The 27,023-nt window shown below is 39.1% G+C and overlaps 1 protein-coding gene and 1 non-coding gene across 12 annotated transcripts in view; both read left to right on the top strand.

Moving 5' to 3' along the window:
- The first annotated feature begins 1,955 nt into the window (after positions 1-1,955).
- On the top strand, positions 1,956-2,118 carry LOC112427994 (U1 spliceosomal RNA). Its single transcript, XR_003019798.1, has one exon. It is a non-coding gene; the product is annotated as a U1 spliceosomal RNA (small nuclear RNA).
- Positions 2,119-5,775: 3,657 nt separating this feature from the next.
- Positions 5,776-27,023, top strand: part of LOC105489480 (uncharacterized) — a 169,868-nt gene continuing 148,620 nt past the window's right edge. For 5 of the 11 annotated variants that reach the window (XR_011625150.1, XR_011625146.1, XR_011625149.1 and 2 more), the window contains exons 1-2: positions 5,792-6,194; positions 18,569-18,700. The gene's annotated coding sequence lies outside the window, so the exon portion shown is untranslated. Of the gene's footprint in view, positions 6,195-18,568; positions 18,701-27,023 lie in introns of all 11 variants that reach the window. The other 6 variants (XR_011625140.1, XR_011625143.1, XR_011625145.1 and 3 more) reach the window with 6 other exon arrangements.

The following is a 27,023-nucleotide window of genomic DNA, read 5'->3' as shown; positions in this document are numbered from 1 at the left end:
ATGGAATACTATGCAGGGATGGTGAGTAGATTTATCTTATATCTAAAATGAGGAGTCATTTGTTTTTTCAAATCATGACTTCAAAAATCAGCATGCAGACCTTGGCTGGGAGAGTTCTCTGATGTCTGAAAGATGTGTGTGGGTGTGTCTGTGCACATTTTGTTTTTTATACCAGCTGTATTTGACCTATTTTTCCCTACACTGGGGATGGCTTGTTGAGGCCGTGAACACTTCGAGGAGGAGTTCTCTGCAAAGGCATTTTCTGAATCAGAATGGTTGGTTGCCCACGTAGCAATGATGAAGAAGGAGATGCATGTTGAATGTAAAGAAGGATCCTTTGACAGACAAACCAAACTGATACTAGCTTATGGGAAAAGAGAATGCACTGGGTCACAGAACAGAAAAGTCTAGCTTCAGATATGGCTGGATCCAGGGGCTCAAACACTGTGGGTATCTCTGTCTCTCCTGTACTTCTGATGGACATTATTCTCAGGACAACTCACTTCTTGTTGCAACCAAGTGGCCCTTGGTCAGTTGGAGACCTGCTTGTCCATGGTGTAAATATATAAAATAGGGTCAATAATCCCTGCGCCACAGGGGTTACAAGGGTCAAGTTAGACAATGTAGATAATGAACCCAACACAGCACCTACTGCAGGATCAATGCTCTAGTTCAGTATCCAGCACATGGTAGAGGTATTCTTTGTGTTTTTAATAATCATCATATGGTCTCTCTGGGATTATCAATGTCCTATGGAGAAATTAGACATTGTTCTGATTATAAGATTTCAGGAAGATGTGCTTCTTTGTGATAAACACTACATCAAGGAGAATAGTGATGCTCTATCTCCAGCTCAGTGCAAATGAAGGATTTTCTTTTTCTTTTTTTTTTTTTCTTAAAGACAGAATCTCACTCTGTCGTCAGGCTGGAGTGCAGTGGCACAATCTCAGCTCACTGCAACCAAAGGAGGGACTTTCAATGTGGTTTCTGTGCATCATTCCCCCCCAGCTGCAACTCTTGTGCCCTTTCTCTCCCTGTTCACGTCTGCCCTCCTGCCATTCACTCTCATACCATGATACCCAGCGAGCACAGCAATAGCCCAGGCAGAAGATGGGAGCTACTCCCAGGGCCTCATCTGAGGACCTTGTGGCTCTTCCACACATGAGTCAGCCAGGGTTTGAGGATTCCCCTGAAGATCATGGCTCCCTCCTCTTGGCCCCGTAACTATTATGAATTGCAGTATTACAGGTATCTTTAACCCATACCCAGTGTGTTAGTCCATTTTCATACTGCTATGAAGAAATACCCAAGACTGGATAATTTATAAAGAAAAAGAGATTTAATGAACTCACAGTTCCACATGTCTGGGGAGGCCTCACAATCATGGTGGAAGGTGAAGGAGGAGCAAAGGCAGGTTTTACATGGTGGCAGGTAAGAGAGTGCGTGCAGGGGAACTGCCCTTTATAAAACCATCAGATCTTGTGAAGCTTATTCACTATCACAAGAACAGCATGGGAAAGCCCATCCCCATGATTCAATTACCTCCCACCAGATCCTCCCTACCACACATGAGGATTATGGGAGCCACAATTCAAGATGAAATTTGGGTGAGGACATGCCAAACTGTATCACCTATTGCCAATTATTAAGTAACAAATGAATATATAACAACCATAGAAAAATGTAGACGTTTTCCATGTAGAAAACATATTCTAACCACAGAAAAACTGTGGAAGACACTGTGATTGGTCAATTCAGTATTTATCACTACTTTTAGTTCATTTCTAAGGACACTCCTATGTTGGTTGGTTAGCTACATGTCCAACTAAAAGTCTCAATATTGTAGGATTCCTTTCATCTAGTGGTGACCTTTTGACATAGTTCTGGTCAACAAGAATCTTAATTTTCTTGGGTGAGACTCCTAGGAAAACTGCTGTTTTCAGATCAAAAGAAACAGATTCACTTAGCAGGGGAGACCTCATGATCACAAAGTTGATTTTCCCAGGGTAAAGCTTATCTATTGCACTCCACATGCACTGACCCCTGTCATTTTCCCACATGTGATAAACTCAACTGCATGATTGTGGCAGTAGGGAACTGCATTTACACTTTCCCCTAGTTAAAGAAATAAGAAAAAAAATACAGATTGAGCTGAACCACTATTTTGGCCCCTTTTCCTTCTCATATGTCTGGAATACAAATGTGATGCCTAGAGATAAAACTGCCATCCTGTGAGCATGAGGATGGCGCCACACCCGACGGTCATAGAGCAAGAAAGCAAGAGGGGCTGGGTTCACTGGGGACAGTTTGGAATTCCATTTTCTATCCATAGCTGTATACCTCTAGTGTTCACTTATCTGAAGGAAAAGGGGTTTGGATAACTCACTTTTGCAAGTTTATGTTACTTGCAGCTTAAGAAAACCCTAACGGGTACCAAGTCTAAAATACTGCAAGGGAAAATAAAATGCAAAGAATCTTAGCAAACATCATAAAAGACACCAACAAAAATTCGGCCATGGGCACTTTTGAAGGGCATAACAGTAAAGTAACTGATATACACATATGCACACACATACACACACACAGGCACATACACATGTATATGCAAACACACACATATATACACGCACATTCTTCTTTTCCACTGATATTCTACCATCACTGGACATTAGGAGTGCACATAGAAAAATGTCAGGATAAATTAGTAAATTTTTCTCCTTTATTCATTTATTTAATTGAAAAGGAGAGATGGCATTAAAGTTTCCCCAGAAAATTTGTATAAATGCCCTTATTAGAAAGAACTAGCATCCTTGGAGTTTTCTTTACTGTCCTATGACTGGAGCAAACGACTTTCTATTTTGCCTGTTATTGCAAATTGCAAGGATCAGTGAACATTGATAATTGAAGCATGAAATGGAGGCCAATTTTACCTGAATTATAAATTTGTGCAATTACTCTTGGAGACAATAACTTGCCCAACTGCCAACCTAACTCTGCAATCTGAACTAGGCTATCAGATTTCATGAGAAATAAAGGAGTTGGTTTGTATTAATATAATATTTTATACACATTTAATTTAGTTATTTTAAATCATCAACAAGATATATTTATAAAGACTATTACAATCTCGAGAATCATACAATAATTTCACTATCAGATGAGACTAATTTTACTCTTATTGGATACAATGTAGGTCAGATGTGAGTGATATTTTGCCTTTTCCTTTTGTTCACACTCACCTCCTATTTCTAAGAATGGTGTGTGGAAGTCATGGAGGTAGAATACACAGTATCTCTGAGGAATTTTGTGCCTTTCCCTGCTTCTTTGCATGGGAGGCCCAGTTACTATTCATGGGGGAAAAAAAAGACATGCAAAATTAAAAGCTGAAGGGGTGAAAGTAGGCAACTTGAAAAAAAAAACACAGAAAAGTCCCCCCCATGAAAAGCCATTCAAATAATGGCTTTTGATTTGACATTGAATAACAGAGTTATTTAAAATAGTAGTTCAAGATATGAAACAAACCCACAGGCATTGAAGACTTTTGGTAGCGCTATGAGAAGCTGGTATGTGAACAATTGCATCTGTATGTTGCCAGCCTAAGGAGGACCACCAAGGCCATCTCTCCTCACTCCTGTAATCCCAGCTACTCCGGAGGCTGAGGCAGGAGAATCGCTTGAACCCTGGAGGTGGAGGTTGCAGTGAGCTGAAATCGTGCCATTGCACTCCAGCCTGGACAACAGAGTGAAACACCATCTAAAAAAAAAAAAAAAAAAAGAAGAAAGAATTATTTTAGAAATATAGTAATTACTTTGGAATTGTTTCTTGTAAAAGGTTTCTAAAAATGGATCATAGTTTTCTAAAAATTATTTCCATTGTTTAAAAAGACTTTTGCCAAACTATCTGAAAAATAAAAAAGGAAAACAATGCACAATAATAGTGCTATTGTGTCTCAGGTTGATTTTCCTGGGTGCAGACCCTGCGATGATGTTTGAGGGGCAAGAGATGACGTTTGAGGGGCAAGATGTTCATTTGCTCTACCACCTGTGAAGCAAAAGGGAGGAGGCAGCGTTGGACAGAGGTAAGGTCCAGGTGTGATGTCACCAAGTCTCCCTGCATGATGGGCAACCGGGGTGGGGAATTGATGGCAGAGTCGTCCTGCAGCAAGCTCAGGGCTTTGCTTCCCACCTGTTCAGCTTCTGGATATGGGCACCCAAAAAATGGGGTGGCCATGGGCAGGGTGGCTCACTGCAGCTGAGGCTGACCCTGGAAGGGCTGAGAGCTGGACCTGGTGTCTGCTGACCCCACTCCCTGCCTCTGACCAGTGAGTTCTTCCTGAAGAAGGATCTGGAAGTGCATTTTTGTGTCTAATGAAGTGAAACGTGCAATGTTAAAACTTTCAACAGTGGGAGTTCTCCATGCTTTCTTTACATTATCCAACAATTTAAAAGCAAATGGGCCGTGCGGTGTCTCAGTCCTGTAATCCCAGCACTTTGGGTGGCCAAGGTGGTAGGATCACTTCAGACCAGCCTGGGCAATATAGTAAGACTTCTTCTCTACTACTACTACTAATAATAATAATAAAAATGAGCTAGGTGTGGTTGTATGTGCCTACAGTCCCAGCTACCTGGGAGGCTGAGGTGGACAGATCATTTGATCCAAGGAGATTTAGGCTGCAGTGAGCTGTGATGGTGCCCCTGCAATCCAGGTGAGACCCTGTCTCAAAAAAAAAAAAAAGGCAAATGGTCTTACTTGTAATTTATTAATAAGGGTCAGTTGTTATTATAAAATTATTATAAATATATCAATATATTTGCCTAATTAATAGATTAATATATAATTAATATAGTAATATGTATACGATCCATATGTTCATTATAAGTGTCATTAATTGATCCGTGAAATGGGGGCTGAAGACCCCGGAGACGGCCCTCCTTACAGTTAAACCCGGTGCTGTTTCTCTAGCAGGGACTGTGCCTCTGTGACCCTGAGGCTGGAATCCCTCTGCAGGAGTGGAAAGAAGTCAGAAGGAGCTCAGCTCGCTGAGCACCTGGACGGTGCCCCTGAACTTCTTACTTGAAGAAAGTCCCTAATATGTTCACTCCATCGTTAGGAGAATTTGGAGCATATGACGGTGGCTCCCCTGCTTCTGCACACCCCTAACCCGGAATTGGAGGGGATAATTTGCGTCACTACAAAAAGCTTTCATGGGCAGATAGTTCTCTCGAGCGCGCAAAATGTTTTCAATTCCATTTTCCAGCAGAGCAGCTGGAGTCTCTGGAATTTCTACGTCCCATGCTGCTGCCTTCCACCTAGCACAGGACAGGACCCCGGAGGGCGGGGCCCCTGCAGAGAGCCCTTCTCTAGGACCGGGCACCTGCCTAGGGAGCCTGAGATGAGGTCGGCCTTGGCTCATCACCTGGAGAGAGTGGATCTAGGAGGTCCGGGCATCGCTACGCTGGGCCCAGCCTGGGTGGAGCCCCCAAGGCGGGAGGGTGGAGCCTCGCGGACCCTGATTGGGGTCAGGGCAGAATCCAGGCCTGGGGAGCTCCGGGTGAGACGGGGAGTCCTCAGCCCAGTCAGCTGTGAGGCCACGGGACCCTGGGACAGGGCGGGCTCTGGCCACTAAATAGCAAAGCAGGCAGAGACATCCTATGCCGTTCCATGTGGGAGCCTCAGACTCTCAGGAGTCCTGACCGGCCCCGGGGTCGTTGGCCACGTTTGCATCCGGGTCAGGTAGGGTCAGGCTCCCCCGTTTCCCGTGGGCTCTGAGGAGAGAAGGGAACCGGAAGGTTCTGGTCCTGTCCGAGGTGTGTGGAGAGTTGCTTTTCCAGCAGAAATACCAACTCCCGCATTTAAGTTTAGGCAGTTGACCAACTTGGAAAAGCTTTGAACTTTTGTTTGGCGTTGAAGCCACACGATCTGTCGCCCGTGGAAACAGCAGAATTCCATAAGGACCGAGTGGGGAACCCACACTCTCTACGGGGCTCCAGCCACAGGCCGTCTCTTGCTTGACTTCTGACGCGAACGGAGTAGAACATGTTGCCATTTGTTTGTTGACATCGCGGATGAAGGAGCAGAATCCATTTTGCGGGGAAAGATGTGGAGACACTGTTGGATACAGCCGCAGGGGATCACTGGGTGCCTTAAGGAGAGCGGTTGCTACTTCGTGCTGGGGCAGAAGAGACTTGAGTGAGGTGAGGACTGAGTTGCAGGTGGGGGTGAGGAAATGGAGAGAGCAAAGTAGCAGTTTTAAGGAAGTTTCTGGTGGGGAGAAAGAGTTACATGAGTAATGAGAAGGATACAGAGGGCTTTTTTTGGTTTTATTTTTATAAAGATGGAGTCTTGCTCTGTCGGCCAGGCTGGAGTGCGGTGGCGCGATCTCAGCTTACTGTAAACTCCGCCTCCTGGGTTCCAGCGGTTCTCCTCTCTCAGCATTCCGAGTGTAACTGGGATTACAGGTGCCCACCACCATGCCTGGCTATTTTTTTTTTTTTTTTTTTGAGATGGAGTCTCGCTCTGTCGCCCAGGCTGGAGTGCAGTGGCGCGATCTTGGTTCACTGCACGCTCCGCCTCCCGGGTTCACGCCATTCTCCTGCCTCAGCCTCCCGAGTAGCTGGGACTACAGGCACCCGCCACCACACCCGGCTAATTTTTTGTATTTTTAGTAGAGACGGGGTTTCACTGTGTTAGCCAGGATGGTCTCGATCTCGTGACCTCAGATGATCCGCCCGCCTCGGCCTCCCAAAGTGCTGGGATTATAGGCGTGAGAGCCACCGCGCCAGGCCAGACAGATTTTAAAACAATTTTTAATGCTGCTGCGTATACACAGAAGATAGATTGAATATACAGTAGAAAGGAGATAATTTATAGACCGGAGTGCTTCATGATGGAGAGCTGGCATGGATGAGTTCCATGGTACCTGGGGAAAAGCTGAGCTGAAACAAACCTGAGGCACCTGCTCCTGGTTAACAGGAGAGAAGGAGAAAATGGTGAATGAAATGCAGGCGAGTTTGTAGAATGGCAATACAAATCTGAGCTAGATCAATGGCTGATCTCTCAAAGAAGTTAGAAACAGGGGCTGCTGTTGAAAAATAGAGAGCTTTTAGAAGTGCAAATATTTGAAATAATCATTGCAGAGAATAGGAAAATGAATTCATTATAGCTTGCAGACTTTAATAGATTGGAAGGGGATGAAGTCTCTTTCTTTTGTGCTTTGTTTTAATCTAGAGATATTTTTCTCCTGAACATTTCTATATTTATTGTAAAAATACACCATCTTTTTAATTTACAGAATTTTAGAAATGATTGTGAATGAAAATATAAAAAATCTTCCCTCTGAATATGAGGTGGCCTGTCTACTACTTATTTTTTTCCCATTTGCCATTTCTATGACCAGCTGGTAGAGTTTGACATCAACAGTGGTTTCAAAAAGAAATACATATGTCTTTGTTTGCTGTTGCTTATTATGGAATACCTGAACCTGGGTAGTTTATAAAGAAAAGGGGCCAATTGTATGGTGACGGGTGCATGCGGTCTCTCTTCTTCTTAAAAAGACCCCAATCCCATTCCCGTGAAAACCCAATGGGTTAATTAATTTATGGGCCCTTATGACCTGTGGTCACTTAAAGCCCCCACCTCTCTATACTGCCAGATGGGGAATTAAGTTTCAGCAGGAGTTTTGGAGGAGACAAATATTCAAACCATAGCAATATAATGAACAAAAATTAAACAAAAGAATAAACTATTATGGTCTAGCAACCCTACTTTGCCTTAGAATGAAAATGACTGGAAAAGTTTTTTTTTTGATTCATGTAATTTAATGTAAAAATAATGAGTAAAAAGACAGTGCAAGATAATAAAAACAAGCTGCATTTCGGAAGGACTTTATAAAACTATTACTTTACATTTTAGAAGTTCTGATTGCATTGTAACTTTCATGTATCTTCCACTTTTTATTTTACTAGAAAGAGTTACAATGATTGGTTTCTGATTATTTGGTTCAGGTGCCAAGGAAACTTAAATTCATATTAATCCATTGATCTATCTTTCACTTATTAATTTGTGAGATGTCAAAGAATTCTGCATGTGCATTTTTTGTTGAGTATACATATTAAAACACATTTTCACTCTGGTTTGCACTTCTACTTTCTGATATTGAATTGTTCATAATTTTAATGTAATTTATCACTATCTTCTTTTACAGTTAAATTTTTTGTGTTCTGTTTAGAAAGTTTTGCCTGTTCTTAAAATATATTCTTGTATATTACCTTTTAGAAGGTTTATTGTTCTTTTATGAATTAGATATAAAATCCACTCCGAAGGGTCAACATATTATTTTTACTGTGAATATCCACTTTAGCCATTATAATTTATTCAAAATCATAAATAAATCATGATGTTCTTTACAACACTGCAGTACCAGCTTCTGAATAAATTACATGTCCATTTATGTGTGGGTCTGTTTCTAGATCCTATAACAGTCCATGCTCTATTTATCTCTGTCAGTTGACATCTTTCTAAAAATTCTTTCAACTTTGCTATTCTTGTTCAAGCTTATCTGGGCTATTCTTGGCTATTTGCATTTCCAAATGGATTTTTGCTTCATAATTTAAATCTCTATAGAGGCCTGCTGGAATTTTAATTGAGATTACATATATCAATTTGAATAAAATAGAGATCTTTAAACTATCGAGCATTTCAGCTCATTTACATGGTATATCTATGCATTTATTTGTCCTCTTAAATTTCTCTTAATTATGTTAAATAATTTTCTACACAGAGGCCTTACAAAACTCTTGTAACAGTTATTCCTTGCAATTTCAGGGTTTATGTCTTATTATAAGCAATATTTTTAAAATTTTATTTTCTAATTGTTGTATGCAGAGATATAATAGATTTTTGCATATTGATCTTTATTATGGACTGAATTGTGTTTCTTAAAATTCATATATTGGAGTCTTGATACTCAATGTTTCAGAACGTAACTGTATGTGAATTTAGGGACTTTAAAGAAGTAAGTAAGGTTAAATGAGGTCATATGGGTGAGACTCTAATTTGGTAGAACTAATGTGAAGAGGAAGAGGAAATTTGGACACAAAAGAGACACTGGAATTAAGTGTTCATGGAGGGACAGCCATGTGAAGTAGCAGCAGGCAGATGGCCATCTGCAAGCCAAGGAGAGACGTTTCTAGGGAAACCAGTTCAGTTGACACCTCCATCTTGGACTTTTGCCTCCAGAACTGTGAGACAACACATTTCAATAGTTTAAGCCTCCCAGTCTGTGATATTTTGTTATGGCAGCCCTAGCCGACTAATAGAACCGTGTATCCATAAACTTTGCTAATATATGCATAATATATAAATGCATATGTATAATATATACATAATGTCTATAAATATATGCAGAAGTATATAATGTGATCTCTGCAAATAGTGACAGATTTATTTCTTCCTTTCCAATCTTTAAGCCTGTTTTATTTAAATTTCTTGTATTATTGCCTCGGCTAGGACCTCTAATACAACACTGAAGAAAAGTTTGTTTCATACATCATCCCTGATCTAAGGGCAAAGTTTCAACAGTTTCTTGTTATGTATGTTTTCCTTTTTAAGTTATTTGAAGTAAATCTTTAACACATAAAATTTCATTGTATTTCTATTTTCAAAGGGTTTTGTCAAAATATTGGTAGAAAGTTTTCAAACGATTTTTTCTGAATATTTCTCAGATTCAGAAAAAGGTTGCAAGATATTTTACATTTTTGTTTTTATTTTTGTAAATCCAGTCTGCCAAACTTTTTTATTTGGAGTATGTAATTGGTTTATACTTAATGTAATAACATATACTTGTGCTTAAAAATGTATCATTTTCTGATTAGTTTTTTTTTATTTTTAACATCAGTTCTATATTTCTCCTTTTCTTTAATGACTATTTTTTGTTAAATATTTTCATTGCTTTTTTTAATAAAATAATTTTAATGTATACAGTTTCTATTTTGAGTAGTTACCCAGAATTTACAACATGAATCCATTATTTATGAAGTCTGGTGTGAATTCCTATTTACTTTCAATGATCTTCAGACCTTTTAACTCCATTTACTTACTTCCCTCTCATATCTTGTACCTTTGTTGCCCTGTATTTCATTCTCTAGATATTTCAAAGCAAATGAATTATTATTTTATAAAGTCCATATGCTTTAGGTTTACCTACATATTTATCATTCTTCTTGCTTTTTATTATTCCCATTGTCTTTATCCTTCCTTCTGGGATAATATTGTTTTTTTCTAGGAAGTGTCCTTTGGTTACAAATTCTACTAGGTTTTACTTGTTAGAAAATGTCTTTATTTTGTCTTTGTTTATAAATGATGCTTTTCATGTGTATAGAAATCTAAAGTGACATTTATTTTCTTTCGACCCTCTGAATATTGCATTTTCAGGTTTTCTGACCTCTCTTTTTTTCTGTTGAGAAGTCTTTTCCTTGAAAATACAGATAGGAGCCTAAGAGAGATATGGGACATGGTGAAAAGGTACATGTGGAACTGGCACTGTATAATAGGGGAGGAGAAAAAAAGGAGGGGGGAATCAATATTTGAAGAATTAAGGCCTAAAACTTTAACCAATTGAGAGATATCAAACCACAGATTAAAACTCAATAAATCCTAAATCAACTATGTATAAAGAAAAACACACCAAAGTCAGTGTAATAAAACTGATGAAACTACATACAGAAAGAAAATCACAAAAGTGGCCATTTTTTGAAGGCGTACATAAACAAGTTATTTATTTTTATTTTTCGAGGCCTTTCTAATTGTTCTTGGTGGAAGAGTTGGTCTGCAGCAAGCTAATCCACAATGACCCAAAATAAGAAAATACACTGATGATAGTTTTTAAATTTTTATTATTTATGTATTTATTTTTAAATGCAGCCAGTTCAATATGAAGTCAAATAACAGGAAAAAATGCCAACAGGAATATCATGTAATACATGCATGATTTTCATGCATCCATTATCCCTTAGTCCACAGAATGTGCAATAGCTCCTGGCATGGAAGGACAGTGGCCAATGGGCCCATAGCCAGTATGGAGTGGTCAGGACGTTCATGTTAAAGAGACCAGGACTGGGAGTCCGTGGGGTGGCTGGAATCTGACTCTGCTAAGTGTGAGCTCTGGAACCCTGGAGGAATTACCATTTTTTCTCCTTATTTTCCTCATCTGTGGAATAGGTCTACTAACAACTCTTCCTTCCCCGTGGTGTAGATGTCTTACGTAAACTTCGCAGCAGTATTATAGAAAGGGGATTTAAAACAATGTTTTTTTTTCCTCCTCATAATTGTGTTATTCTGTATAGAGGACAGAGATTTATATATGAGAAAACAAAACCAAATGTATTCTCTGGATAATTTTGTATTATCTATAGAACCGGCACTACTTAAAATGCCCATGTGTTTTCAGTCCTTAAAGTTTCATGAACTTTAGGGGCTCATAGAGAAGGTAAACTATTTTGACACCATTGACTATATGCAGGTAGCTCAAGGTACAGTTGGTTCTGAACAGCCTGGAAACATGAGACACAAGGTCAAATTATCTGTTTTCCAGGAGAGAGCACCTACGGGAGACTTGGTGTCCCAGCAAGGTCACTGCCAGAGCTTTTTGGAAGTTGGAAGCATCTCTTTCAACCTTAGGAAGATTCATTCGAGTACTAGAGAGGTGAACATAGCTCATCTCCCTGAAACAAGTTGATTCTTAATTACTTACTGCTCTAGTCACACCTCGAGTTCTAGAGAAGGGAACTAATGCATATATATAATCTTACTAGTGTTGTTGTTATCAGTATTTTTTTCCTTCCTTCCTTCCTTCCTTCCTTCCTTCCTTCCTTCCTTCCTTCCTTCCTTCCTTCCTTCCTTCCTTCCTTCCTTCCTTCCTTCCTTCCTTCCTTTTTCTTTCTTTTCTCTCTCTCTCTTTCTCTCTCTCCTTTCTTCTTCTTTTCTTTTCTTTTCTTTCTGATGGAGTCTTGCCCTGTTGCCCAGGCTGGCATGCGGTGGTGCACTCTTGGCTCACTGCAACCTCCTCCTCTCAGGTTCAAGTGATTCTCCTGCCTCAGCCTCCTGAGTAGCTAGGACTACAGGTGGACACCACCAGGCCCAGCTAATTTTTGTATGTTTAGTAGAGGCAGGGTTTTGCCATGTTGTTCAGGCTGGTCTCAAACTCCTGACCTCAAGTGATACACCCAACTTGGTCTCCCAAAGTACTGGGCTTAAAAGCATGAGCCACTGTGCCTGGCCTCAGTATTTTTTCATACAGATTTGGTGGAAATAGCATCTCTAATACTCTTAACAGCATTCAAAAATGGCACTACTATATTGATGTAATGGTGTAAACTACAAATTTCTTTTTATGTATACATGAGTGAATGAAAGATGCATGACAAAATGAATCCATCACTTCACATCTTGTAAAGAAAGGGATTTATAGAACCAATTGCTGAGCGAAATTCCCCTACAGGATAAGTGATTACAGATGGCTTGTGTACTCCCAGTGAGAGCAGCCATCCTTCCTCCCTGCCAGTCCTGAGAATAGAGAATTATGAAAGCAGATAAGGCTGAAGGAAAGGAATTTAGGGGGTATTATTAATAATGAAGAGGAGATGACAAGTTGAAATGTGGTGATGATCAAAACCTAAAAGCTTTGTAGCTCCAAATTGTGATGCATTTTATTGAGAAGCCCTGTATGGTTTTATTGGTATAACTATAGTGTAAAGTTGCCTTTTATAATTGCCGTCCTTGGAAAAAAAAGGCTAAAATGGCATTTTTATTGTGTTGTGGTTATAGAAACCTGCCATTTTCTGGTAAACTAATAGTGTACTTCCCGTAAAGGCAAACAAAAGAAAAAGAAACCAAAATACTGGCTACAAAATAAAAGTAGGGTATAATTAAAATAATTATTGTAACTTAAATTGAAGGAATAAAATATAAATTGTTTTAGGAGTGGCCCATGTAGGGAAACTTCAGAAAAATACCAGAAGCAAAAAACAACTTATGATTTTGAGGCTGAAGTATAATCACACAATCTTATCAGATGCAATTAATATTAGAGAAATTCGATAGGACAATGAAATAACTAATATTGAGTAAAACCCGAATCAGATTTCTCTCTTAGCACCAACCAAGGCCTTGCCTTCATTTCTTTTTGTGAAATTGGTGGATTACATTACTCTTTCTGAGAGAAAGGAAGAATTATCAAAACATTTCTAATAAGATTTGCCCATGCATGTGGGTTCAAATAAAGAACCTCTTACGTGCTCTTCCTGGTGCTACCTCTCCCTCATCCAGCCCTCTTCCTGTGTCTCCTAATGTCGCTGCCCCTTTGCTCTCTGAGGTGTAGCCCTGATGACTTCTTATCTGAGGACAGTGGCATTAGCTCCTCCCTGTGCCTGGGCTGTCTCTTCCACTCTCCCTGTCTCACTTCCATCTTTCCTGCCCATCTCAGCATAAACCTCACCCTGCCAGGTGTCCTGGACTCCTGGTCTAAATCAGTCCTCCTGCCCCAGGTATTCTTTTTATGGCTGTCCAATCTCTTCACTAATAGGACCTTTCATATCTTGGAGTAATGAATATATTAGTTTTCTTGTGTGTTTATTATCTGTCTGCCCTGCTTGATAGAAATCTCCTTCACGGCAGGAACCAAATTCCTTTTGGTTACCAGACATGGACTTTGTGCCTAGCACGTGGCCTAGTGTTGTTCCTTTAAATATTGGCTGCTTGGAACATGGGGCAGTGTCCTCAGTCACTATAGAATGAGATTCCATGAAAACCTGATGATTCTTTTGTGTTAGGCTCTAATTTCTTTTTAGAAAAACTTTAGAACGCTTTTATTTATTGCCTTTGAATCCCACAAACAGCTGTGAAGTTGAAGGGATAGTTGTCCCCATTTTATATGGGAGGAACTTGAAGCCAGAAATAAAATCACTTGTCCTAAGTTACATGAAAAGTGGCAGACTCTGGTCTCAAGACCAGTGTTCATGTGTAGTCATATTCTTTATATCAATAGTGATAACCTGTCATTGAGTAAGTACTGCCCTGAGTTTAATTCATCTTTTGATCCTACTATCAAAACAATATTCTGATTACCTTAATAAATAGAGAAGTGAGAATCCCCACAGCAATATCTATTTCCAGAAGAGCTTTTACAAATTCTGGCATGCTGGAAGCCTGCAAAATGCTAAAAAAAAAAATACTGAAAAATAGTAATGATTCCTTTTGCTAGATTCTTCCTATACAATATAGTCTTTCCAGCAGTGGAGAGAGGTAGAATTATCTCCTTCTTGTAGAAATGAGAAAAACCGAGGCTCAAGAAATTATGGAAATTGTCTTTTGGTCACACAACAGATAAATATAAAGATTAGATTTGAAGTCGGGTATCTATGATCTACTCCAAAGCAACACTTGATCCACTGATCCACTGAATATTAGACCTCAGAGAGTAACCCTTTGTGCCTCCAAATTAATTTCTCCAATAAAGACACTGACATCCTAACAAAGAGTCTTCACATCACACAAATTTCTATGTTTACAATGACCCTGGTAAGCATTCCTTAGCAATACTTACTATTTTGCAATTAATTTACAATTATTTTTCTGTATTAATTCATTTCTTTTTCTGAATGACAATCATCAGTTTTGATGAGATGTGAAACAAGCTTGAATTGAGGTAATCAAACAGCCTGTATTATTCTGTTTGGACTACCATAACATACCACAGACTGGGTGGTTTAAACAGCAGGAATTTGTTTTCTTACAGCTCTGGAGGCTGAAAGTTCAAGATCAAGGTGTAGGCAGGATTGGTTTCTGATAAGGCTTCTTTCCTTGGCTTGCAGTTGGTGGTTTCTCTCTGTGTCCTCACATGGCCTTTTGTGAGAGTGGAGAGGGGGAGGGGGAGAGAGAGAGGAAGGAAGCACATAAAGGAAAAGGAGAAAGGGAGGGAGGAAAGAAAGAGGAGAGAAAGACAGATGTAGTGGCTCATGTCTATAAATCCAGCACTTTGGGAGGCCAAGGCAGGTGAATTGCTTGAGTTCAGGAATTGGAGGCTAGCCTGGGCAACATGGTGAAACCCCATCTCAACAAGAAATGCAAAAATTGGTTGGGTATGGTGGTGCATGCCTGTAGTCCCAGCTACTAGGGAGGATGAGGTGGAAAGACCGCTTGATGCCGGGAGGTTGAGGCTGCAGTGAGCTGTGATGGTGTCACTGCACTCCAGTCTGGGTAACAGAGCAAGACCCTGTCTCAAAAAAAAAAAAAAAAAAAAAAAGGAGGAGGAGGGGAGAAAGAGAGAGAGTGAGGCAGACACACACACACACACACACACACACACACACAGGCCCATAGATTTTTTGATATTTCTTTCTCCTCTTATAAGGACATCAGTCCTATGGGATTAGGGTCCCACCTATAGGATCTCATTTAACCTTAACTACCTCCTTAAAGACTCTTTCTCCAAATACAGTCACATTAGGGGTTAGCGCTTCAGCCTATGGCTTTGGGTGGACGCAGTTCAGTCCCTAATCCAGCCCCTTCCCTTTGCTTGTAGTTGTCTTGTTTCTATGGCTGCAACAACTGTCCTCTGAAGGACTGCCTACATTAGCAGGGCTCAGCCATTTCTAAGATAACAGAGGTTAAAAGGGTGCTTTCTAAAAGTTTACTTAGGTGTAACTGAACTTTGGAGGGTTTAAAGTAGATCATGCTTATTTCACTCATTTTTAAACCCTGAAAATTCTTTCTATGCAATATTCTTGGGGAGAGGTTGGTATTGTGTTTTAGTCAGCATTGGGACTATTTGATATTTGTTTCATCATGTTTTAATTTGTGAATTTGATAAAATGGCATCTTCAAGTTGATTTCATTTTGGATACACTATGGGATTTTTCAAGAAAGTATTTCTAGCTTCAACTATAGTAACTACTACTTAAAATTACATATATTTGAAATTTATTTGAAGTTTATTTGAAATTTATTTGAATCTATGAAGTTTAGATTCTTGAAATATTGGCTATTATCTTTTTAATAGTAATTTAATATTTCAAACTAAGTTGAAATATTATCGATGACCTGTGGCATCTTTGAACTTGCACTCTAAGAGTGGGATGATTACGCAAATGAGTTCCCCCATGGTAATTTACAAAGGTACATAACTTGTGGTGATACCTAAATCACTTCTGGCATGGTGCTTCTAAGTACGGAGGACTTTAATGCTAGGAAGATCATTCTTGTTTCTACATTATCAGTTTACTGAGGAAATTGTCTCAATTCAAGAAATAGTTGTAGCATATGGGCTAGTGTGTCGAGTGATGTCCTGGTACTGCCAGAGGTATTGTCCGTAAGTAACCTCTCGTTAAGTCTAAAGAAAAAAGCATGGCCATATGTAAACACGAAGCCCATTCTAATGGAGAATATCATAATAAAAAGAAGCACAGAAGGCAATCACAGATTAGCAGATGGGAATGCTACCTCTGTCTGTGAACGAGGCTTCATGATGGAGTAATATGGCTGCTCCACTTCGAATGGAGGGAGCTGGAAAGTGGGAGGACATGAGCTGAGACATGGGAATGCCCAGGTAGGAGGATTTTCTGTGGTCTTAGGATGCCCATATTGTACTCTAAGAGAAACTAGTGAGGAGATTGTGAAGGGCTTGGGCTGTTGGGCTGAGGGGCGTGCAGGCCACAAGGAACCATTACTTAGTTTGAGGAATATCAGTTGTGAACTATCCGTCATCCCCAAGGAAACATGCTGGTTGGATGAGATGGCCCCCACCCTTGAGGGGCTTCTGCCTGATGTGGGAGATGGACTTGATGGACTAATAGAGTCAATGAAGTGGTGGATGCAATTCCAGAGACGTGCATAAGCTGTTGAGGGAGCCAAGAGGGGCCTTTCCAAGGTCAGACCAGTAGATTCTTTCCTGGTAAACAGAGTGGATAATTAAGGATAGTTGCAAAAACAAAGTAATTTTACCATTATTAGTAGTGGACATATTTCCTTTTCAAAATTATGTTACAAAGGGGAATAACAAAGTCATGAGTTTACATTCTTATTTTGTTCTGAAATGATATGTGGTAATTTATTATTCCAACAACTGACTTTTCCTAATTGGAAGAGAGAATATTACTTATAATGCTTTAACTCAAAATGTTCTGAGCTCTACAAAATGAATATATACATTTTTAAAGTTAGAATTTACAAATGCCAGATCTATAATTTACTTCTTCTGGGATTAAAAAGTGTTTGGAAGCTTTGCCTTTTAATGAAAATAATTTCAGTCACATTAATAATTCATTGTTTTAAACATTGAATAAAATGAGTTATTCAAGAACAGAAAATATTCAAATTTACTTTAAAAAAACTTGTGAACAATTTATGTTATGCGGTTTACTAATCTAACTGTTGAGTAATTGGTTTATCATTTAAAAAATCCAAAAGCGAAACTGGAATGCTCAGGCTTTGTGTTCCATCTTTGTAATCGACCTGCCTTGTTAGATTCCAAACTGGTTCCATATCTTTCAGGTTTTGATACATGAGAAGAATTTTAACCTGGACTTTCTCTCTAGTAGCAATCAATGTATGGAGTATGCAATTCATGGTGCCACAAGGAAAAAGAAACCCACGCTTTTGTCATAAATACAAATCAATTACTTTTTGCTTATTTTACACCTTTGAATCATGTATTTGTTCATCATTAAGATTTTAGTGTATATAAGGACAAAGTGTTAGCTACTGAAAATAATGCAAAATGCTGAGAGATGAAGAGCCTTTTTTCATAAGGGCACAGTCTATTTAGGGATACTGAATATATAAACAGATGTGTATGACAAAACGGAAGCAGGGCGAGTTCCACTGGAGAGTCCACGACTTTAAGGAAGACAGAGGAATGAGTGACTGCTTCTGCCTGGAGAGTCAGTTACCTTGGAAATAGGAGAAAATGGGTTTGTCCTTGAAAGATGATATTAGAGCGGAACTGTTCTTTCCTGCTCGGATGTTTCCTTCTGTGTGGAAAGAGCCTAATTATTGTAACATGCTGATGTCTGTCCCCCTTTCCTCTCTCCGCACTAGGATTTATGAAATTACCGCATTGATGGTTAATGAAGAATGTCACTGTTGACTGTGCACCTCCCTTTTTTTCTCTGGGGTGTGAGCTTGCCTGCAGGGAGGCAGTTCTGCTCTGCTGGTTTAGGCTTTGTCTTACCTGGGCAGGTGGCTCTAGTCCAGAGGCCTGCCCCAGTTGGTCATGACCCATGACTGGGTGGATAGGTCTGTGAAACTCTGAAATTAGTTGGCAGTCCCAGTTGACCTGTAATCAGTTTTCTACCTTATTCTGTGTTAGAACCTTCCAGGCAGTCATTGAAATTCCTTGTCACCTTGCATAGAAATGGCACAGTGTCCTGGTGCTGGGCTGAGCTGCATTTTCCAGCCTCCTTTGCTGTTGGACGTGTGCTGCCTGGTGAGGGAGTCACAGCCATGGGACATGAGAAGTGACACCAAGGCTTCTGAGCATTATGTGTGACCTTCCTCTTCACTCTTTTCCCTACAGTGGCTGGATGCAGATGAAGATGAAGCCCTGGGGATGGGTGTGCTGTGAGTTGAAACGATCCTGGGCTCTGAGTCATTGTGTGGAGCAGTCCTACACGCCAACAAAACCACGTGCCTTGGACTGCAATTTTTAGTAAGTACTCGATATTTTTTTCATATACATAGTAAAAACATATAGAGGGTTGTAATGGTCCAATGGGTGCTGATTGGTTGGGTTGGGGATGGAATCATAGGTGGTTGAATTTAGGTTTCCTTGGTGTCTTCTGTTCCTGGGTGGGATTGCAGAAAATATTGAGCCAAATTACAGGTCTGGGTGGTGTCAACTGATCCATCAAGTGCAGGGTCTGCAAAATATCTCAAGCACTGATATTAGGTTTTATAATAGTGATGTTATCCCCAGGAGCAATCTGGGGAGGTTCAGACTCTTAGAGCCAGAGGCTGCATGACCCCTAAACCTTAATTTCTAATCTTGTAGCTAATTTGTTAGCCCTACAAAAGCAGACTGGTCCCCAGGCAAGAAAGGAGTCTTTTTGGGAAAGGATTATTATCAGTTTTCTTTCAGAGTCAAACTATAAACTAAATTCCTTCCCAAGATAAGTTTGGCTGATGCCCAAGAATGAACAAAGACAGCTTAAAGGTTAGAAGCAAGATGGAGTCTTTCACTTTCACAATTTCCTCAGTTATAATTTTTGCAAAGGTCATTTCAGGGTCAGACGCAATTATGTTTCTAGGCTAATTTAGTCCTGTATTTGCAGGTCCTGTTGACTTGAGATACTGGGTAAATTAGTAAACACAAACAGCATCATTTGGTTCAATATGGGGCACCTTATTTTAACTATTTTATTAATTAATGACAAACATGTAGCAATTAGGTTATTTCTACCATCTCAAAAATGGCTAAATTGCTCTAAATAATTCTGTTTCTGATTTGTGGTGAACATTTTGGTGAATTGGCACACCGTTGACTCTCACAGTGACAGGGAATGCCCTGAGCGGGTGCGGTGGATTTGTTGGACCTATGCAGCAACACCTGCCATGTCCCTGAGGTACAGGGTAGTGTGCTGTTGCTGTTACATGGTTAGAGCCAGAGAACAGGAGTCTGGGAAAAGTGGATAAGGGAAAAACTCTACCTCTTACTAACTGTACAACCTCGGCAAGCTATTTAACCTCCATGATCCTCATTCTCTTCATTGGTAAATCAAGAGCAAACAGGGTTCTCACCTTATAAGGATGTTAAGGGTTGTAATTTATGTGAATCATGCGGACAAAAGTTGGCTCCCAGCACGTTCCAGATGAGTCATAGATATCATTGAAGTTGTTCTAAATGTTGAGAGACTCCCATCACATCTGCAGCTGGCCCCACGGAGAGTCTGGGTCAATGCACAAGTTTGAAGTAAACACAAATGAGGCAAGCAGGCATGAACATTCAGAGGTAGAGGGGTGGAAAGTATGTTCAGGAATGGCCAGGGTGAGAAGGTGATTTTTGAACAAAGACCTGAAGGACATAGGGGGATTAAGGCCCTGTATACACCTGCTCATGCTGTCCCAGCAAATCAGAGAGTGGGTGCTTAAATAATAGAAGTTTGTTTTCTCATAATTCTGGAGGCTGGAAGTTCAAGATAGGGGTGTTAGCAGGGCGTCTGCTCTGAGGCCTTTCTCCTTGGCCTGTAGATGCCTTCTTCTCCCTGTGTCTTCTCCCTTTGTCTTCCTAGAGTCTTCCCTCTATGCATGTCTGTGTCCAAATTCACTCTTCTAATAAGGACACCAGTCATATTGAATGGAGACTTTATTTTAACTCTACCTCTTTAGAGGTCAAGTCTTCAAATACGGTCATATTCTGAGATAGTGAGGATTTCAACATATGAATTTTGGGGCATACACAATTGAGCTCATCATTAGAGCTAAGAATAGAAACTGCCTTGTGGGTTCTAGAACTGAAACCAGTGCCCTCCCTAGGACAGAGGGAAAGGATAGAGAGCATGAAGAAGATATGGGCCAAGGCAGATAGGCCAGGTCAGCTGGCAGAGGGGTGGGTTGGGGTGTGGAGGATCTGGTTTTACTCTGAGTGATGGGAGCTGATAGAGGAGGGACAGGACCTGACTTAGATCTTAAAGGGGCCCCTCCATTCTGTGGATAATAGGTGGCAGGGGGTCTGTGCAAGGCCAGTCAGAGCAGTAGAGCTGTCAGGAAGCTACTGCTATTTGATGCTATGCTCAACACAGCAGTGCTTAGATCATGGACCTGTGGTGGATGTCATAAGAAATGATCACATTCTGGGTCTATTTTGGTGTCATACAGAAAGGATTGGCTGAGGAACTGGATGTGAGGGATGTGAGAAAGAAGGATTTGTTTTGAAATATGTCTACATTGTGGAGTGACAAAATTGGCCTAATTAACATTTGCATTACCTCACACACCATTTTTTTGTGGTGAGAGTACTTAATTCTCTCAGTGATTTTCAAGAACACATTGTTATTAACTTTATTCTTTATGTTATAGACTAGATTTCTTGAACTTATTCCTCTTATCTAACTGAAATTTTGTGTCCTTCAACCAACATCTCCCCCATCCCATGCTTCCCACCCCAGCTCCTAGCAAACACCATTGTACTCTTTGCTTCTACAAGTTCAATGTTTTTTGGATGCACAGGTAAGTGACAACATGTATTTGACTTTTTGTTTCTGGCTTATTTCATCTAACATAGTGTCCTCCAAGTTCATCCATGTTGTCAGAGAGGACAGGATTTCCTTCTTTGTAAAGTCTGAATGGCATTTCCTTGCATATGTATGCTATATTTTCTTATCCATTCATCCTTTGGTGGATACTCCGGTTGATTTCACGTCTTAGCTATTGCGAATAATGCTGCAGTGAATATGGGAGTGCAAATATCTCTTCAACATGCTGATTTCATTTCCTTTAGATGTATAGCAGCAGTGGAATTGTTGTATCATTTGGGAGTTCTAATTTTAATTTTTTGAGGAGCCTCCATACTGTTTTCAATATGGGTGAACTAACTTACATTCCCACAAATAGTGTGCAAGGGTTCCTTTTTCTCAACATCCTTATCAACGCTTATCTTTTGTCTTTTTGACAATATCCATCCTAACAGGTGTGAGGTGATAGCTCATTGTGGTTTTAATTTGCATTTCCCTGATGATTAGTAATGTTGAGCATTTTTTCAAACATCTGTTGGCCATTTGTATGTTTTCTTTTGATAAATGTCTATTCAGGACCTTTGCCCATTTTTAAATAGATTGTTTACTAGCTATTGAGTTTCTTATATATTTTGGATATTAATCGCTTTTCAGATATACGGTTTGTAGATATTTTCTCCCATTTTGTAGGTTGTCTTCACTCCATTGATTGTTGACTGCTGTGCAGAGGCTTTTCAATTTGTTATAAGTTCATTTGTTAATTTTTGCTTTTGCTACTGGTTCCTTTAGAGTCCTATTTAAAAATTCATTGCTTAGACCAGTGTCACAGAGCTTTTCTCCTATGATTTTTCCTAGTAATTTTACAGTTGCACATCTTATGTTTAAGTCTACAGTCCATTTTGAGTTGATTTTTGAACATGATGTCCAAATTCCTTCTTCTGCCTGTGGATATCCAGTTTTTGCAACATCATTTATTGAAGAGACTGTCCTTTACCCATTGTGTGTTCTTGGTACCTTTGTCAAATATCAATTGACCTTAAATGTATGGATTTATTTATGGATTCTTCAGTCTGTCAATTGGTCTATCTGTCTGTTTTTATGCCAGTACCATGCTGTTTGATTACTATAGCTTTGTAGTATATTTTGAAGTTAGGTAGTATATTGTCTCCAGCTTCATTCCTTTTTGTTCAAGATGTTTTTGGCTATCTGGGGTATTTTGTGGTTCCATATAAATTTTAGGATTCTCTTCCTATTAATACAAAAATATTATCGGGATTTTGATAGAGATCACATTGAATCTGTAGATTGCTTTGGGTAGTATGAATATTTTAACATATTAATTTTCCAATACATGATCATGGGATATTTTTCCATTTATTTGTGTCTTCTACAATTTATGTTATCAATGGTTTATAGTTTTTGGCATACAAGTTTTCCACCTCCTTGGTTAAATTTATTCCTAAGTATTTTTTTTTTTTTTGGTAATATTGTAAATAGGAATGTTTGATTTTTTTGTCAGATAGTTATTTGTTAGTGTGTAGAAAAGGTACTCATTTTTGTACGCTGATTTTAAATCCTGCTAATTTACTAATTTATCAGTTCTAACAGTTCTTGGTGAAATCTTTAGGTTTTTCTATGTATTTGATCATGTCATCTATAAATAGACTTGTTTGTTTTCAAACAAAAATTTGACTTGTTTATTTTCAATGTGTATGCCTTTTATTTCTTTCTCCTGCTGAATCTCACTGGCTAAGTCTTCCAGAAATGTGTTGAATAAGAGTGGCAAGAGTGGGCATCCTTGTCGTGTTCCCGGTATTAGAGGAATCTTTTAACTTTTTCCCACTGAGTACGATGTTGTTGGTTGAGTTTGTCACATTTCCTTTATTGTTTTGAAGTACATTCCTTCTATCACTAAGTTGTTGAGAGTGTTTAAATCATAAATGGATATTGAATTCTGTCAAATGCTTCAAGTAGGGGTTCCCATGAACCCTCTTTAGACACAATTTGCTAAAGTGACTCACTAACCTTGGTGAAACACTTACTTAATTTACTGGCTTATTGTAAAGGATATTTTAAAAGATAAAAGTAAACAACCAGATGAAGAAAAACATAGGGCAATGTCTGGAAGGACATTGGAGCACAGGAGCTTCTGTTTCCAAGGAACTGGGGTGCGCCACACTCCTGCCCTGTGGATGAGTTCTTGTTTACCTTTCAGCAAGTCTCCAAAAGCTCAGTTGCGCGGAAGCATTTCGTACCCTGTCGTCTTGGCTGTTAATGGAGACTTCATGGGGCAGGCATGACTGAAGATAGACAACTGTGTAGAGATGTGATTGGCCAAACAGGGTATGATCTACTACTAATAGACCAAGTGGGAAAACACAGCAAGACCTGTCTGGATTCTTCTTGGCCTTTCTGTGCATCATTCCTTCCTCTAGGGTGTGGAGCAGGACGCCTTCTGGAATGGGAGTCTTATGACCTACAGTTAGACAAGGAAGGTCAGAGAATTTCTTTATGGCTAGCTCCAAGACAGAAAGGCAAGAGAAGATTAGAGCGTATTTTTAGTTTCTATGCCCTGTCCTGGGGGAGAAAAAGAAGCAAGAAAAAGAATTTCTTTATGCCAGCTCCAAGACAGAAAGGCAAGGGAAGATTAGAGCATGCTTTTAGTTCCTATGCCCTGTCCTGGGGAAAAAAAGAAGCAAGAAAAAGGAGGACAGGAGAAGGTCAAAGAAAGATTTTGTTTTTTGAGGCATGCTTCTGAGGCCTACATGCCCCAAAATTGTAACTAAAGACTATCTTTCACTTTTATTGCTCTGAAGCTGTTCTATAGCTGCTTCAAAAACAAGGACAAAAGGCCAAATACTTTTATGAAAGATATGCTTATTGTTTTAGTAACTTAAGAAACAACAGGGATTACAGGAGGAATTAAGAATGAGAGCCAATATATAAACTTCATAAAATCACAGTTCTTTATTCTGTTAATGTAGTATATCACATTTATTGATTTGCATTTGTTAAACCATCCTTGCATCCCTGGGATAAATTTAATATGAACATGGTGAAAGACTTTTTTTAATATGCTGTTAAATTTTGTTTGCTTGTGTTTTGTTCAAGATTATTTTCATCAGGGATATTGGCCTATAATTTTCTTTTCCTTTTACTTTACTTATTTATTTATTTTTGAGACAATGTCTCACTCTGTCACCCAGGATGGAGTGCAGTAGCATGAACATGGCTCACTATAGCTTCAATCTCTCAGGCTCAAGTGATCCTTCTGCCTCAGCCTTTTGAGTAGCTGGTTCCACATGTGTATGCCACTACGTCTGGCTAATTTTTAAGATTTTCTGTAGAGATGGGGTCTTGTTATGCTGCCCAGGCTGGTCTTGAACTCCTGGCCTCAAATGATCCTCCAATCTTGGCCTCCCAAAGTGTTGGGATTATAGATGTGAGCCATCATGTATGGCCATTTCCTTTTCTTGTGGTATCTTTATCTGACTTGTCTATCAGGCTAATGCTGGCTTGGTAAAATGAGTGGACATATTCCTTCTTCTTAATTTTTTGGATGGATTTGAGAAAGATTGACATTGGTCATTTAAATGTTTGATAGAATTCATCAGTGAGGTCAATAGGTATTGGGCTTTTTGTTGATAGGAACCTTTTTACTACTGATTCAATCTCCGTACTCATTAGTCTGTTCATATTTTCTGTTTCTTCATGATTCAGTTATGGTAGGTTGTATGCCTCTAGGAATTCATCCATTTCTTCTGGGTTATCCATTTTGTTACTATATAATTGTTCCTAGTAACCTCTTATGAGTTTTGTATTTCGTTGGTATCAACTGTAATGTCTCTTCTTTATTTGCAGTTTTATTCACTATTCCCCTTTTTTTTAAGTCTAGTTAAAGGTTTGTTGATTTTATTTGTTTTTACAAAAAGCTAACTCAAAGTTTTGCTGACCTTTTGTATTGTTTTTCTAGTCTCTGTACCATTTATTTCTGATATGGTGTTCAGTTTTTCTTTCTGTCCTTGGGCTTAGTTTGTTTTTTGTTCTAGGTTCTTGAGGTGTAATGTTAGGTTTTTAATTTCATTTGATGTAAGTATAGCTACCTCCAGTCCCTTTTGATTTTTATTTGTGTAATTTTTTTTTCATGTTTAGTTTATGTATTTCCTTAACTGTAATGAGAATCTCTTGTAGACGATATATAGCAGTGTCCTGTTTCTTTTATCCATGCAGCCATTCTATGTCTTTAGTTTTGACAATTTAATCCATTTACATTTAAGATACTCATTGATAAGTACTATTACCATTTTGTTAATTGTTTTGTAAATCCTTTTTTCCTCTTTTGCTACCTTCATGATTAGATGATTTTCTTTAGTAGTATGCCTTGATTCTTTATTGTTTTATCTTTTATTATTTACCAACAGGTTTGCACATTGCAGTTACCATGAGGGCTTACATAAAACAACTCATAGTTATAACAACCCATCATAAGTTGATAGCAACTTAACTTTGATCACATGAAAAAACTCAACATTTTTCATTTTTATTCTACTTTTCCCCTACATTTTATGTTGACATTATAATTAGTATCTTTTTATATATCTTTAACAAATTATAGTTATAATTATTTTTAATTGTTTTGTTTTTTAACTTTTGTACTAAAAACATACTTTTACCAATGAGTTTTATATTTTGACATGTTTTTATGTTATTAATTAACGTCCTTTCCTTTCAGCTTGATGAACCTCTTTTAGCGTTTCTTGTAAGATAAGCCTGTTGGTGATAAACTTCCTCAACTTTTGTTTGTCTGGGAAAGCCTTGGCTGTGGCTTGAATGTCCTCACCCTAAAAAAAGAAATTCACAATGAAACTTAATCCTCAATGTGACAATACTGAGAGGTGGGATCTTTAAGGGGTAATTAGATCATGAAGGTTCTGTCCTTGCGAATGAATTAGTCCACTCATGAATTAATATGTTAATTCATGAGTAATAGTCATGGATTATCATGGAATAAGAACCGGTGGCTTTTCAAGACAGTGAAGAGAAACCTGAGCTAGCACATTAGCACAGTCAGCTGCCTCACAATGTGACACCCTGCATTGCCTCAGGACACCACACAGAGTCCTTACAAGCAAGCCTCCATAACTCTAAGAAATAAATTCAATTTCTTTTTAAATTACCTAGTTTCAAGTATTCTGTCATAAGCAACACAGAACAGATTAAGACAGAAAGTTGATACCAAGAGTGGCGATGTTGCTAATAATGAATACTTGAATATGGAGAAGCAGCTTTAAAATTGGGTAATGGGCAGAGACTGAAAGAATTAAGAGGAGCAGGCTAGAAAAAGCCTAGATTCTGGTGAGGACTCAGAAGTCAAGAAGACCAGGGAAAGTTCGGAACTCTTTAGAAACTGAGTAAGTGGATGTGATAAGAATAATATGGGCAGTAAAAGCTATTCTGACAATGTTTCAGATGGAACTGAGGAAGAAGTATTAGAAACTGAAGTAAAGGACATTTTCGTTATAAATTAGGAAAGAACTGGGCTAAGATGTGTCCATGTCCAAGGCCTTTGTGGAAGACTGAACTTGAGAGTAATGAACTGGGGTATCTGAGAGAATAAATTTCTTTCTTTCTTTTTCTTTTTTTTTTTTTGAGACACAGTCTCACACTGTCACCCAGGCTGGAGTGCAGTGGTACGATCTCAGCTCACTGCAACCTCTGCCTCCTGGGTTCAAGTGATTCTCCTGTGTGGCAGAATAAATTTCTAAGCAAAATATAGAAGGAGCTGCATGACTAATTTTGGCT

Source organism: Macaca nemestrina, chromosome 6, assembly GCF_043159975.1.
Source record: "Macaca nemestrina isolate mMacNem1 chromosome 6, mMacNem.hap1, whole genome shotgun sequence".
NCBI classification, from domain to species: domain Eukaryota; kingdom Metazoa; phylum Chordata; class Mammalia; order Primates; family Cercopithecidae; genus Macaca; species Macaca nemestrina.
The sequence above is the reverse complement of the archived record's forward strand: the minus strand, read 5'-3'. Positions and strand labels throughout refer to the sequence as shown.